General features: G+C 44.0%; 1 long non-coding RNA gene across 1 annotated transcript; it reads left to right on the top strand.

Moving 5' to 3' along the window:
* Positions 1–7,120: 7,120 nt before the first annotated feature.
* On the top strand, positions 7,121–13,523 carry LOC135383578 (uncharacterized). The gene is made up of 2 exons (XR_010419946.1): positions 7,121–7,290; positions 12,478–13,523. It is a non-coding gene; the product is annotated as an uncharacterized LOC135383578 (long non-coding RNA).
* Positions 13,524–15,007: the final 1,484 nt, after the last annotated feature.

The following is a 15,007-nucleotide window of genomic DNA, read 5'->3' as shown; positions in this document are numbered from 1 at the left end:
TATGACACGTCAAAGTTTGCTATATGCCTGGATGATGTAAGGATGGAGGTTCCCTGCCTGCCGAATGCTCTGGCAACAACCACTACACTTTTGCAACACTGCAGCCCTGGCCACACTACAATGGCACTGCTCTGGGCAGTGAATATGGAATTTCCACCAAAGTGCACATTCACTTTTCAGCTGTTAGGTTATTTTGTGGATTCAGCAATATCCCATGTAAAATGAGCCGTATCAAGCTAATGCGTTAAATAAACTATGAATTTGTTTGTTATATGACTTGCACTTTTCATTTAGTTTGAGGGTACCGGTACTGGCAGGAATATTCTCTGATGCGAAAGCGATCGAACGAATGCTGGTCGGTAACCGAAGGAAAGGGCTTAACAACTCAATTCCCACTTGATGGCACGTGGCAAACGCAGTACGTGTCTAAATAGAATAGATGTGACCTGATAGTCTCGCACGTGTGATCAGATGTCACAGGCAATATCCTGATGGGCCGCCTTCGCTAGCCTTTGGTCAGTATTGTTTATCATCGGAATGGAATGGCGTCCTGTACTATTCGTGATGACCAGGAGCTGCCTAGCCGTGACAACAAATGATTTTGTCTAGTGTGTGTGCTCTTTCTATTTGCATTCAGGGCATTACAAGAATCGACGCGTTCCGTTTTCCTGGAATATGGTGGGGTGGGGATACCCGTGCCATATCACTGCTAGAAGCGGCCGTATTTCGGTTAAAAGGGTTAAAGGAAGCTTGTTAGAGACGATTTTTATATTTCCATAAAATATTACCAATTGAGACACGAAGACCGACGCGGCCTAAATTAAGGTAACTACCCGAAGGACAGAACAAAGTGTCGATATCGTTAATCTGACTTTTGGCATACTTCAGCAGACTTAAGCTACAACACTGGACACGTTACACCACTATGACTGACCGTCTGTTGATTATTGTTCCCAACATGAAGGTCCTTTAGAGTGTTCCGGAATAACAGCAAACGGCCTTCCCTTCCTGCTGTACCTTCGCCTCCCCCCTTCCAGCCCCTGTAGTTCTTTCATCTCATGTTCGTTCAATAAACCTCACTTGCTAGTTTCAGCTTGCGTACGTCGTGGTTGACAGCATTTTTGTTTGCTCCCTGTGATTATGAGAACATGTCACACCGTGTTTAACATCACTCGTGGAAGACAACTACCCGCATTCACGAACCGACAAACCATCGGTTTAGTGACGTCGGGTTTAAATCGATCACCTGTGACTTTCGCTCGCCTATCCTTGCACACCGCCCAGTGCGCCGAAGACCGCTGTCGCGGAGCCCATGGCGACCTCCATGTACGGCGCATGCGCATTTTACTAGACTCTGCCAGAAGCGACGATGGCAGGTAGGCCTAATCTCCGGTTCACCGAGAATTTTTCATCAAATCCTGGGTAAGTTTTGATTGATATAGCTATTAGGAACCATCAGTAGGTGGATTTTTTCACAATGGGACCAGTGTTTGCCTCGAATATTCCATTTCGATGGCCGGATCATGCAACTTAGACCGACCTAAACCCGCTGGTTTAAGTCCCATGCATTTGAATGGGACGAATTTGAACTAGGGGAGGGGGTAGTTTAACGTCGGTTTATTTACGTTGCAGCTGTGAGCGTATGTTGTGAAAAAGCATGAGACAAACCTAGTAGAGTAGTTACGGTCGGTGTTGTTGCACCGATTTGAAGTCGAGCTGGTAAAAGGAAGCAAAATTAGCGTTGTAATTGCATCGTGAGTAAAGTAAACGGGAATAACGTGTGGCGAAGGACACGAAAAATGCGGCGCTCGTTATTATGAACTCAACCGTACAGAAAACATTGTTGAAGGGAATGACATCGACATGTACCGTTGGATAAAATCCGTATAGCAATCCAAGGCAGGGAGATATTTTTGGTGGCAGGACATCATAGTGCATCTTGAAATACGGAGTAGGTGATGACAGCGCTTATTATGAATGTCATTTTTTGTAAAACACACGGCAAGTGCACCCGTCATTGCACAGCAAGAGCAATAACACGTTAAATTGTCGTTGCTAGCGGAGAAATTTGGAAAAGCGGAGAAATGGGCTCTCACGCAATATGGGAGGATATCAACCTGCGTCGCTTATGGTCATAGTTGTATCGCTACGAACCAGTTATAAATTATTACTTGATATCAACCAGCACGGTGTGTTCTCTTGGCAGTCAGTATAGTTTCCAGAGTTGCGTTAACGGTGCAATGAAACCGATCATAAAACGCATTTGCCTCTTCGGCTCCTCATTTATCATCATAAAATATAGTTGTTGCTGCTTCTTCTTCCGTGACGGAGATAGTGTATAGTCTTGAGGCATGGAGATAATGCATGCTGTTGCAGTCACACGGAACACTGAAATTTGAGCAGGTTACATGTTCCAATATTATGGAAATACCACAACAGAAGTACAGGAGGTCTTTATTTTTCTGGAAGCATATGCAAGCGCCTAACACGGTTGAAATATGTCTTTTTACTATTTTTAGCACACCCCACTAGAAGAGGTCGAAAATGCCAATGACCACAACGTCTATAGGTGTGTGTTACTACCATGATATTATAACATATTCAAGTAGACAGCTGGGCCCTTTTCTCTTCAAAGTCATCGACCTTGATTACTTGTGTCTTTGCCTATCATTGGTCTTTACGGGAAGAAGGTGTGACGGGCGAGATATTCAATTGAGGTCAATTACTCTGACGAGAATAGGGCCCCTGCATTCATTTCAATCTATCCATCATCTGGTACTTAACTATATTCATTTGTAGGTATCCTTCTGCAAAAGTCAGTGCGTCAGTGATTGTGCTAAAGGAAACTGGAAACATATTCATTACCTCGGGGTGCAACGGTTGCTAAGGAAGACCCATGACGAATTACAGGCAGTTTTCCTGCATTGTGTAAGCACAATCATTCTGGAATTATTTGATAGCTTTCCAGTTATCTTATGGACACATCTCATCACAACAACTTTGTATTTGTGAACTCTTTTCCTTTCAGTGAATAAAAGTTGTTGCACAATTCCGCAAGAATGACCTCTCTCATACAAGCATGCACTTCGGATATACTGGTGGTATATATGGGTACTTCTTGAGACAAAAGTTTACAGAACACGGCAGTGGCTTATGTCTTCTTTGAAGCAGACTCATGCTAGCTATTAGGAAGAGATTGGATAAGAAATGGGTGCCCGGCTATTCTATCCATCTCATAGCACGTGTGTCCACTCGTGTTCACAGCTAGGGTGTCACCCCAATGGAGTAATGTGATACCCAGGTGTTGTGTAAACTTTTGTCCTAAGCTGTACATATGTTTCTACTGCTATAGCAGTAGTCTGCATCCACACTGAACACATGAGAGTAGAAATAAATTACGTGGCCATTTGGCAGCTGTCGATTATGTAAAAGACAGACAGGTAACGTTAACATGGGTATATCTCTGTCCTGCATTTGCAGCAGTCTACATCCACACTGAACACATGAGCGTAGAAATAAATTACGTGGCCATTTGGCAGCTATCGATTATGTGCAAAAAAGAATAAAGCACTATGCTTATATGTATTCACACACATTCACTGTATCTAACTAAGTATGAATGATGATGTTGTCAGTTGTAGGAAAATAGACAAACATCTTGCAATACAACAAAGAATAAAGCATGAGGTACGGACAGTTACGTTTGTACACATATAAATTATACTGTCATGCGACAGATGTCATGCTAATAATTCTAGTTTAGCAGTCAGACTGCACGTCTCTAGATAAATAAATACTGCCACACCGTGCTCAGTGGGTAAAATAGGTTGCGATGAAATTTGAACGGAATGATGATCCACTTCCTTGGGGAGAAATTTGGTATTCTTCAGTGTCATATGTGTCAGCGAGGGAGTAGATTTCTGTATCCTCATCATCGCTGCTGTCATCATCGCTGCTCGAGGTATCGTCTTCCTCATCTGAAAAAGTCTGCCTCTTAGATGAAACTGTCTGGTGAATGCATGTTTAGCATGACCAACCATAGTGTGTTTTTTGCAATGTTGTGGAAAAGACAGACAGCGACTCTGACAGCCTTTGCTGTTTCTAACCTGACTTCAAGTTTTCTTATGAGGCAACGGAATTTGTTTTCCAGTTGCCCCATGACACGTTCAATGAGCTGCGTAGTTTTGCGGTGTTCGGCGTTGTAGCGCTCTTCTCGTTCAGTTCGAGGTCTCAGGAGTGGTGTCAGCAGGTACTCTGTTGTTGCATAACCGTTGTCCCCAAGAAGAACTCCATGTATTGCCTGTTGACAGCCAGAACATTTACATTCAGTCACTTCCTGAAATACCTCCCTGAGATAGCAATAAAGAAGTGCCTTACACCAGAGGAAAATGTCCTGTGGAGCTCAGACTCCAGCCATATCCATATATCTGTCGTGAGCGCTTCCTCGCCACCGCGCAACGACGTTTGTGATAGCCTCTTTTGCATCACACACTAGCTGAAAGTGATGAACAGAACTAGATACGTACACCAAGGAGAGACGGTTCAGTATATTGGCATCATCTTGTGGACTTTGTCTCCTCAAGTAAAAAAAATTAAATTTTTGACCACATTTGCCATCACCAAAGTTCGGCTCATTATAAAATGGATATGTAACAGCCAATAATGAGTAATTATATGTCGATTTCTCTGCAACATTACACTTGAAATCTAACATTTTCTGGGCATGACCACGCCGCCCTATGACAACAAAATGTTCACAAATTTTCTTGGAATAGTAATTTACAGTGTACAGCTTCAACATATGTGGTGTGTGTTCTAGGGAGAACATTACAGGCAGGGGGGATTTTAACGTAACAGTCATCTCTGTGCTCTATTGTACTCATTTTAGTAACGTACCTGCACGTTCAGGGAGTAGTACCCCTTTCTGTTTATGTACATTTGTGCAGCTTGTCCACCGGGGCTTTTAGTGCGGATATGCGTGCAATCTATCACGCCAACGGTGAACTGGAAGCCAAACCTCCTCAGGAACTGAGTCTTTGAGGCTTCTTGCTCAGCTGGGAGCACCGGAAACTTGATAAAGTGAGCTCGCCTGCTGGCCAGGGCTACTGAAATTCTACGCACTATCCGCGATTGCGTAGGCTGACTAAAGCCGTGAATCGTCTTGGCAGGAGCCTTTGGCGAAAATAGCAATGCATTCAGCACTTGCAGGTCTGGTGATATCGCATTGTTCAACTCACTCGCTTGCAAATCAGGACGCGCCACCTCAATAATGAATCGTACAGTATCCTTTGAGAAACGGTACCGGCGCCTAAAACCCCTATCACACCATGTTCTAAAGGGGTCTAAACGGTCTCTTATGGACCTTGTCATAGGGTTTGACTCGAAATCCTGGAGTTGTTGAATTTCGTCGAGTTCCCGAAGTTCGTTCATTATCTCGAATGAATCCTCACTTTTAGCAGTGCCGTGTGTGCCAAAGGGAGTCTGGCCATTAATGGAACATGCCTATACCTGGAGCTCCACCCACTTTTTGAGCTCTCTGGCCAATCACGAGCCAAAATACAGTTCGCTATTAATTCCAGGCTATCCAAGCTATATATTACCTGTATTCACTGGGTGCCGACATTTTCGGGAAACTGGATTGGATTAGATGGAATAGGATATTCCCTGACGACTTAGCAACATAATGTATTTTGCGTCCACTTTTAACGGCGCCATCTGGATGGAGAGGGGCATGTCGGGAAGACGCAGAAGCAGAAGTGCTCGCTAGCAGAACCGATTGGCCGGCAGAACCGCTACTTGGAACAGACTGCCGGCATTATACGTATTTTAACTATGAAATATAACAAGATCGAATCAAGAACGGGCGAAGGGGTGTATATGGGTAAAAGTATGTAATCAAATGCAAATTTTTGGCCATCCGTAGCGTTTTTCTTACTATTTGCCTGTGATCGCTCTCGTTACTAGGCCTAACAAGGACGACGTAACATTATTTTCAGGTAAACATCGACACTGGAGCGTAATTTAAAGGTGATTTGCAAGATAATTGCAACACAATGTACACTTACGGAATAAAATTCACGTGACTTGTGAAAAAAAAAAAAGTCATGAAATCCTCGCTTCGCCGTTCCAAGCTACGCCGCCATTTTCGGGAAAATTTTGGTGTCATGGCGGCCCGCATAGAAAGCAGTAGCCAATGAAAAACGCTCAATTTGATTGACAGTTCGAGCCTCTTTTTTAGGCTCCTCCTAATGGCCAGGCTCCCTTTGGCATACACGGCGCTGACTTTGAGTAGACGAGAGCGTCGCGTGTTGCGTGAGCGCAACATTATACACGTTTTTGGAGCGAAATCCGCATTTTTCATAGGAACACATACCTTTGGATACACTCTCACCTATGTTGCGTTTCAGTACTTTGCCTTTCAGTTTCATAATTCGTTACGTGACCCGATCGTTATATAGCAGACGACACATAGCAGACGAACACGTGAGCGCGAAATGGCAGCGAGGCGAGTAAGATCAGAGAATTGGAACTTTTCCGAAAAGCTCTACGTCGCAGAACTTGTTTTAGAGTATGTTACCGTCGTAGAAGACAAATCTGCGGACGGACGTACTGTAAGCAAAAAAAGGAAGCATGGCACGCCATAACGGATCGTTTCAATGCAATGACTGCGTTCGGGCCGCGCGATCACAAGATGCAATAAAAGGACAGTGGAAGCGCCTGAAACTGGCCGCGAAAGAAAACGTCCGAAAGTGCCAGAGAGAACACCGCGGTACGGGCGGAGGCCCTGAATTTCAGTTGTCGGCGATCGTCAAAGCCATTTGGGAGGCTTTACCGCAGGAATTCTCGAAGGACACAAACGAGTTCGATGACGATGCAGTCGCTGCGGCAGATCTTGAATCGTAAGATAATATGCAAGTACAACATTTATTTGCAAAAACTATAATCCGTTTCGTGCAGCCGGACCTCAGAAGCAGTAGTGGGAAACCAAGGAGCTCCCAGGTTTCTAAATTTACTTTACCACCCCAGGCAAAAATTTTAGCTGGAATCCTTACTGAACCCGCTTGAAAATTAAAATGGGACAATTTTGGTCTTCAAGTGGACCTACTTAGTATTCAGCTCGAATTTCTGCCAGGGACACTATGCATGACATGTTTCGTCAACATAAACATCAATTCCATTCAGCAGCGCCACCCTGTCTCTACCGAACAGCAACACAGAGACCCAGCCCCCTACACCACGAGCCATTGACAGTACCCCGACACCATCACAACGTGGAACATAGCAGTGCAGGTAGGCATCATAGTAAAGTGGTTCCCAGTGGCTCTCAAGTTCTCAGTCAGTCAAGCTTAGATTATTATGAGGCTGAGATGTGTACATCAACTGCCCTGGATGATGCCGTGCCCGTTGCTGTGAGCTACTGCAGTAAAAGATGCCTCATAAGCATGCTGTCAGGGAAGTAACTGACAGAAGATGAACAAACAAAACTGATTTTTTCATATCATGCATATGTGAGGCATATGGTACATGATTTAGCAGTCGTCCCACCCAGCTCTTGTCTGCACTCCAACCCCAGTCCAGTTGTTTCTTAAGAGCCATTTGCTCAATGTGACAAATGTTTCACCCTAAAATTATTAATGACAAAACTCAACAACAAGCAATACTGCATAATAGTGCAGAGTGCACATATAAAACTGCATAGACACAGCAGACTGGCGGATTAATTGCTCCATCCAAATTTTGTCCCTCTCAGGTTTGCCATTATGAAGTACCATTACAGTGTTATGCTGGTACTCTGGCTAACATCACGCATGAACCAGAAGAGCACATTCATATGTATATAAGGAAATCAGCACAGCAGATGTCATACATTGAATGAAACAGAAACACAGTGTATGGTGTGTCAACTACACAAAATTTCATTTGACCACTGATTTGACTGACATATTGCTAGGAGGAGGAGAACACGTGGCAGAGACAATGCAGGGTCTGCCACAACCCCAGAGACTGCATACACACGAAAACTAGAACGCCAGCAGCGGTATGATTATTGCTTTGTTGCATACTACCTCTGGAGCTGCAACGTGGAAAGTGAAGCTCACCTAGTTTTAACCTCAAGTACACCACAGCAGCCAGTGATGGCCATAAAAAGTTTTGTTTTCGCCTGTAGAGCAAGCATCTGATACTGAGGCATGCGTACAATGGTAAGACACACTTACAATCAGAAATAGTATTAACATTACAGTACAAAGTGTATTAACATTTGTAGTCCACATTCTTTATTGTTGTACTGAACTAATATTTACATCCGCTATATGTGTGCAATTTGCTAATAAATAGTGTATATCCACATATAAACACTGATACCTAGTGTGCAAACACCCACCCCCACCACATCTTTTTTTGGAGCCAGACATTGTGCACTGTGCGGGTGTTCAGAGGTCACTATCATGACACCTGAGAATAATCATCATGACCTATGACTAAAGTGTGCACTATTCGCACAAGCGACCTTGGAGTTCTGGGAGGGCCACGACCAGGGCTGGGCAGTAATAGTAATACTTTGTATTATAATACTATTACTGTAATACTTTGAGTATCTGTATTATGTATTATAATACTGATTCTAAAAATGTATTTGTATCTGTATTATAATACACAAAATTGAGGTATTACATGTATTATATTACTTGTGAAGTCGTAATACTTTTTGTGGACCTTTTGGTCCTAACAAAAGCGCCACATGTGCAGATGATCGGTAATCTTCCTTCCAAGAAGCCCATCTCCCATTGGTGACAAACAAAGGCGCCTGGTATGCGGCCACGCGGACCGTAGGTTGACAATAAGACCGCTATCCCAGATTACACGGGACTGGATCAATGAGTTCAGAGTTGAGAACACTCGTTTCCGGGCGTTTCTCCGGGACAACGACGACATCCCCTCATGTTTAGTCACCGCACGTGCAATGTCTTCGTAGAAGGGTGCTTGTAGCCGTGACCCATTAACAGCGTGCCCGGTCAGAACTGCACAATTTTGGCGTCAAATTTGCGTCAGAAATTCACAATTTTGGACGGCCGGTTTGCCACACTGAAGGCAAAATGTATATTCTGTTCGAAAGTGATCAGCGCGTCAAAGTAGTCAACCTCCAACTTGAAGGTATCTCAAAGTGAATCTCTATTGTTTTTATTTATGTTGTGTGAAAAAGTGAGGACATAACCAACATCACCCTAATAATGATGACGCGTAATTCTTCTGCAGGTTAAACTGACCGCGCACGTGAACGGGATCCGTAAAACGTTCTTGCACGACATCCGTTTTTCATTCTTTCTTTGTTTTTTTTTCTTTTTTGCATTTCAGAGGGTCAATCCCTCTGCACACCTTGAGTATGAAGAAAGCATGAAGGAGAACCCTTCACTAGGAAAACGGGCTCACAATCAATCCAGTTAATTGTATTACTAGTATTACTCAAGTAATACATAGATGTATTATTATTATGTATTATAATACCTCGGCGCAAGAGTATTATGTATTTGTATTATAATACCCATTGCCGTCATGTATTATGTATTTGTATTATAATACAAAATATCAGTATTACTGCCCAGCTCTGGCCACGACCACTTTGCCCCCCTCTCGGTATGCCCATTCCCCTCGCTAACTACACTAGGTAGTTATCAAAAATAAGGCTATAAGAATGTGACCTTGTGTACCACTTTTGTGCCACCATGATATGGGTAATAGTGCTTGCAAGATTACATCAGAAATATTTTTTGCAGAGAAGTACTACTCCTATCCAAAGGAAAATTTCTCTAAGCCTATGTTCCACTATTTTTGTCATATGCTCTTCACTATATGACATGTACTTTCACTGCTGTTCTTAATTATGTCAACGGGTGAAGCACCATGCCTGACGAAGTGATTTCACAGAATTGTAATGCATGATGTGCTGTTTGCAGCAGGAATATTAAAGGCAGGGCTATTCAAGCTGTTTAAAGTAATGATGATTACGATGGTTTAGCATTTAGTTGTGCAATGACAATGGAAGCCAAATTGTTCACAATGCCAGCTTGCAAATGCGCCCGCTTGCAAGTGATGGGAAAGGGTCTTATTCCTGGCACATTGTTTTAGAGGACGCTGTCATATGGGGGATGCTGCCGCTTTCTCGCACACTCATTCACTTTGTACTTTACTGATTCTGTCATTTACTCATTTACCTGTATGGTGTATAGACAGATGTACTTATGTTTTGTTCTCTGCAAAATAGTCGTTCTGTGTGCGTAATGTGGAGACAGTACATATGGGTTCCCAAAGCTGGTGAAACGTTTATGGTCATTTCTGTGCATGACTCGTTGTAAATGCTACCAAAAGCTAGCGGCTTGCGGGGGTCTACTTGTGTGCATCAGGGCGGCTGGTTTAAGTCAATAACTGTATATGTGTGCTAGCTGTAACACTAAATGAACACTATTGAAGTAGCAAAAATTACGATCAAGGGACATTGCACGCCAGCCACCATATGTACAGTGTAATAATATTATTCTGTGTAATAATATATCCTGACAAGAGTGCGGAACAACTCTAACATCTGGGCGTGTCATCTGATAACGTTTTAAGCTGTGCATATTTTTCACAATGCATACGAATACAAAAAAGTCCATGCTTTGAGCAAGAGGAAAAAAAGAGGGTAATGTCACAATGTTCCGGAGTAATATTACACATATTAGAGGCCATAATATCAGTAAGAAAAAAGAAAAAGAACGCCTCCTTCAACTACACCAAATAAAAGCTACCCCACCTTTGTTAATAAACAACTCACTGAACAATAGAATGTTAGTTGAAGTAGTTCTGCCAAAATCTCAATTTTATTTTTCTTCGAGATCAGTCACTTATTCAACATTTCCTTAAGGCTCCCTGTAGAGAACATTTGAGAAAGTAATTCTTTTTATCATCTAATCATTTATATTTTCTGTTCACTTGTTTACATATAATGCAGGCCAAACGATTATCCTATGCAGGAGAGAGTGTGCATTAATGAGTCCGAATATCAGAAGCAAATATAACCATGACCGCACGATACAATGAAAATCACACATAAGAAGAAAGGTATGGTTACAGACAAAATAGCGAATCCAGTAGGCGGGCTGGTAGACTAGATCCATGATGAAGAAAGCATGAGCTTGGGCACAACACTCATCATCCAGATACATAAACTGGTTGTTGAGTGTTGTTGCGCCAAAGCTCAGGCTCAGACCTAACATGCACGAGGTCAGACGGACCTCGTGTATGTTAGGTCTTGCTTGTTGAGCGTTATTGTGCTCCAGCTCAGGATTTGATTTTCATAGAAAGGTACCCCAGAAGAAAGCTTAAACCAAGACACCTTAGAGCTCCTATTCGCCACATATTATTATACTGAGATTGCTCTCTAACGTACTGTGATAAATCTTTCCCATATTTTACATGCCTATGTGTAAGTCCTGTACTTGGCAACCTACTGTAGCAGGCCATAACACTATATAGGCGTATATATGAAATTGTTGGAACGACTAGCATAGTATTACTGATGAAAGTATATGTAAGGCTTGCCTTACAAGATATGTGGTGCCTGTGGTTAAGGAGAACCTAATTTGTATTTAAGTTAATCTAGTCTGAACAAATTATTTATTCTGATTCGTTTCATTCTGGATTCTGATTTATTGCAAGGGCATTAGCGCATCCTTTTATTTTAGCAATGTTGAGATATCGTATAGAGTATCTAGTGCGATATGTGAGGAGTATACAGATTAGGGTGCAGTGAGTTTTGTACTCACTGCACCTTAATGTGAAGTAGTTCACTCTTTGCAAGAGACAATCGTCCTGAAAAAATGAATATTCGTGAGTTAAACAGAGCAACCCATTCAGTGCATGATGATTTCTACAAGAAGTCAGGTACATTGTGTGTAGACATGCAGGTATGTGCTGTACACACTATTACACTACCACAGGGGACGATAACAACAGGAGCTCTTGTACCAAACACTACACACAAAGGCACATGGGTGCTGTCTCAATGTATCACAGTGCACGCACTCACTTTCCAAGGTTACCGCCTTCCTTCACATTAAGAATGGCATACGGCAACACACAAACACCGCATTCACCACCATAAACCGCCGCATTTGTGTGACAGAGTCTTGGAACAAGTTGTTCCTTGTCTTGTCTATTTCACACATCGTGACAAAGCCCTTGCACACAAGTCATTGTGAACACTGCACTACGCTTGTAAGCATGTAAGACACATTGCTGGGCTTCTCCAAATTCTGTACTTCTGCATATGAGGCGTGCGGCCCTAGAAACACAGCAAGCGAGGAGGTGCAGTTACGCGTTGCAAGTTTGTGACACACTGCAAAGAACATCAAACCATAATACCACAACAGTAATTGATGCATGTGAGAGTCTGATGCAGAATAACGGCCACTCTTGCACCAATTTTATTTTTGTTTGTAGTGCCTACCGTGATGAAGCCCTTGCACACAAGTTGCGGACACCGACACGGTACCTGGCTCGAACATGTATAAGACACGATGCAGGAATGCCCCAGCGATCGAGAGATGTGCCACCTTCATGACTGCAGTTGACAGCACAGGCCGCACAACAAACGATGGCCACTGCAGTTATATACGCAGCCACTACCGAACACACCAACCGACTACCGACTACCGAACACTAACCAAAGTACAACGATCACGTCCGCCAGAATCGCCAGAATACGTTCTGTTACCTCCTCAACATGGTAAACGCCGCCGCGAAACACCTTTGTTGCGACCATATGTCTCCGTGACCGTTACGCGACGTGCGTTACGCGTGACCGCTACGCGCGCTCCTAGCGCCCTCTGCACCCGCCCGCCCGGCCGTCATGGAGGGGGCCATCTCCTCGCGGGCGGTTTCGGTTTCGCTCTCTGCTCCTTCCACTTCGCGCGCTCCTAGCGGCGACGGGTGGCTTCTCCGTTTCAGTGTGGCTATCATTGCTTTGCGCGTTTTTATTTGTATTTGTATAAGGCAGCGCGCACTGCGCTTGCATCATCAATACGTGAACATGATCCACTCATTACAAAATTGTTCCCGCGCCCACGGTTCTTAGGAAGAAGTGGAGAATGAATGTTTCAACAACGAAAATCCCCGCAACTAGCTCGTCATCACTGCTTTTCGCAACGTGATAGAATTGGTAGGCTTTGGCAATATAGGAGAGATCTCTCCGAGCCCGCTGCAGGATATGGTGCGTCGAATCTACGCCCGTTATAAGGACGTCTGTATAACGGTTCTGGACGGACCCCTGGGACCGATGAGCGAATTTGTGAGCTTGGCCAACGCAGAATTCAACTACATCGCTGCAGACATCGTGGACCTTCTCGCTCGTGCTATCGCTCACATTAAGCACGCCCTGCGGAAGCAGCGACATTTGCAAGCAGTCTACATCGTGAACTTTGTCACCGATTTATTGAAATACCATTTGGTTATCGAAATGCAACGCATTAAACAGTCCGAATAACTTTGACGAGACTCGGTGTTTTTTTCACTGAAACATCTTTATTGAATACATACAAAGGAGTTGATCGATAGATGTCTGCACCTTGTTCCACAGTCACTCGATTCACAAGGACGTTCGTGAGTCTCTCTTGTCGGATGATGCACAAGGAGGGGTCGTACTGCTATACAGGTAGGTAGTTGGGCTATCGGGGAGGTTGCTGGACGGCTGTTCCTGTGTTTCATGATATGCGGTGACAGCGGCTATCGTTTCCTGAAAAACAACGTCATATATAGAATACACTCGCTCAGAGCAGACCTGGGCTACTTACATTTTTTCTCCACAAAATGGCTCGCGTTGTGGATGGATGCCCCTCGTGGGCTTTCGATCCATCGTTGTAGAACCAGAGCACCACCTCCTCCTCGCATTGCGCTGGTGCCGTCTGTACTTTGGACCCCGCGCCATGACTTACTCGATGCGTTCCGGTATCGCATATAACATCGACGATGACCCAACAACAGAATAAAGATTCTACGAACAAAAACCGCTATCGAAAAACACTCACGGTATTTGACTAGCCATCCAGCGTTCAGCTAGTTCTCTCCAACCCGCTGCACTCGCTCTGTTCCACTGGTGCACCAGGGAGCAGAGGAGGTGCTCCGTTGCGCCAAAGCGTAAAGGGGCAGTGCCTTCTAGAGGTAAAGTCTGCTCCTCTAAGCTTCGGGGCAGTCTGAAAAAGAGCTCTCCCTCTAGTTCCCGCTGCACGGCGATTTCTCGCCACTCCGTGGTTTAGCACGCCATGAGCACTTCTGTCGTAGCTGTCTCTATGTCATCTTCATCTACGATGGCGAACGTTTGCAAAAACGACTCCATACCCAAGCCGGGTACATCACCCCCCGAACCGGGTATCAGCTGGAAGAACAGCTGCACAATGTGCGTTACAGTGAAACCTGCAGAGAAACGTTAGGTATTAGAAAGGAACTATTTCTAAACAAGAAGAGATACCGAAATTGTCTGGAACGTGTGCAGCATTGTCTCGATGGTCTTGATACGGGGATAGTGGACGAGGGGGTACAGGGGGATGACCATCTTATAGTACAGGGATCTCACGCTCGCACTAACCTCAGTTACGTCATATCCATCGATTACGTAAATCGGTCACTTTGCTTCTGTGACAAGAGGCCGCCCTTTTTTCCTCCAATATCGTGCGACGAGGAGGGGGAGACACAGGGGGGTTCGAGACCAGACACGTTCAAGGACTACAAAGAGCTAGTTTCTGAAGCAGAATTTTGTGATTTAAGAGATCAAACGCTTTCGTAAGATCTACGAAAATTCCCATTGTCAGTAATTTTGAATCAATATTTGACCGTATTCTTTCAGTGGCGTGAACAAGAGCCTGGATGGTGGATTTACTTTTGCGGAACCCGAATTGATAGTTGCTAAAGAGCCCTTTGTTTTCGAAGAAACGTTCTAATCGCACAAGATTAACTTCTGCATTACCTTACTGATGGA

The sequence above is a fragment of the Ornithodoros turicata genome, chromosome 2 (genome assembly GCF_037126465.1).
Source record: "Ornithodoros turicata isolate Travis chromosome 2, ASM3712646v1, whole genome shotgun sequence".
Taxonomy (NCBI): Eukaryota; Metazoa; Arthropoda; class Arachnida; order Ixodida; family Argasidae; genus Ornithodoros; species Ornithodoros turicata.
The sequence above is the reverse complement of the archived record's forward strand: the minus strand, read 5'-3'. Positions and strand labels throughout refer to the sequence as shown.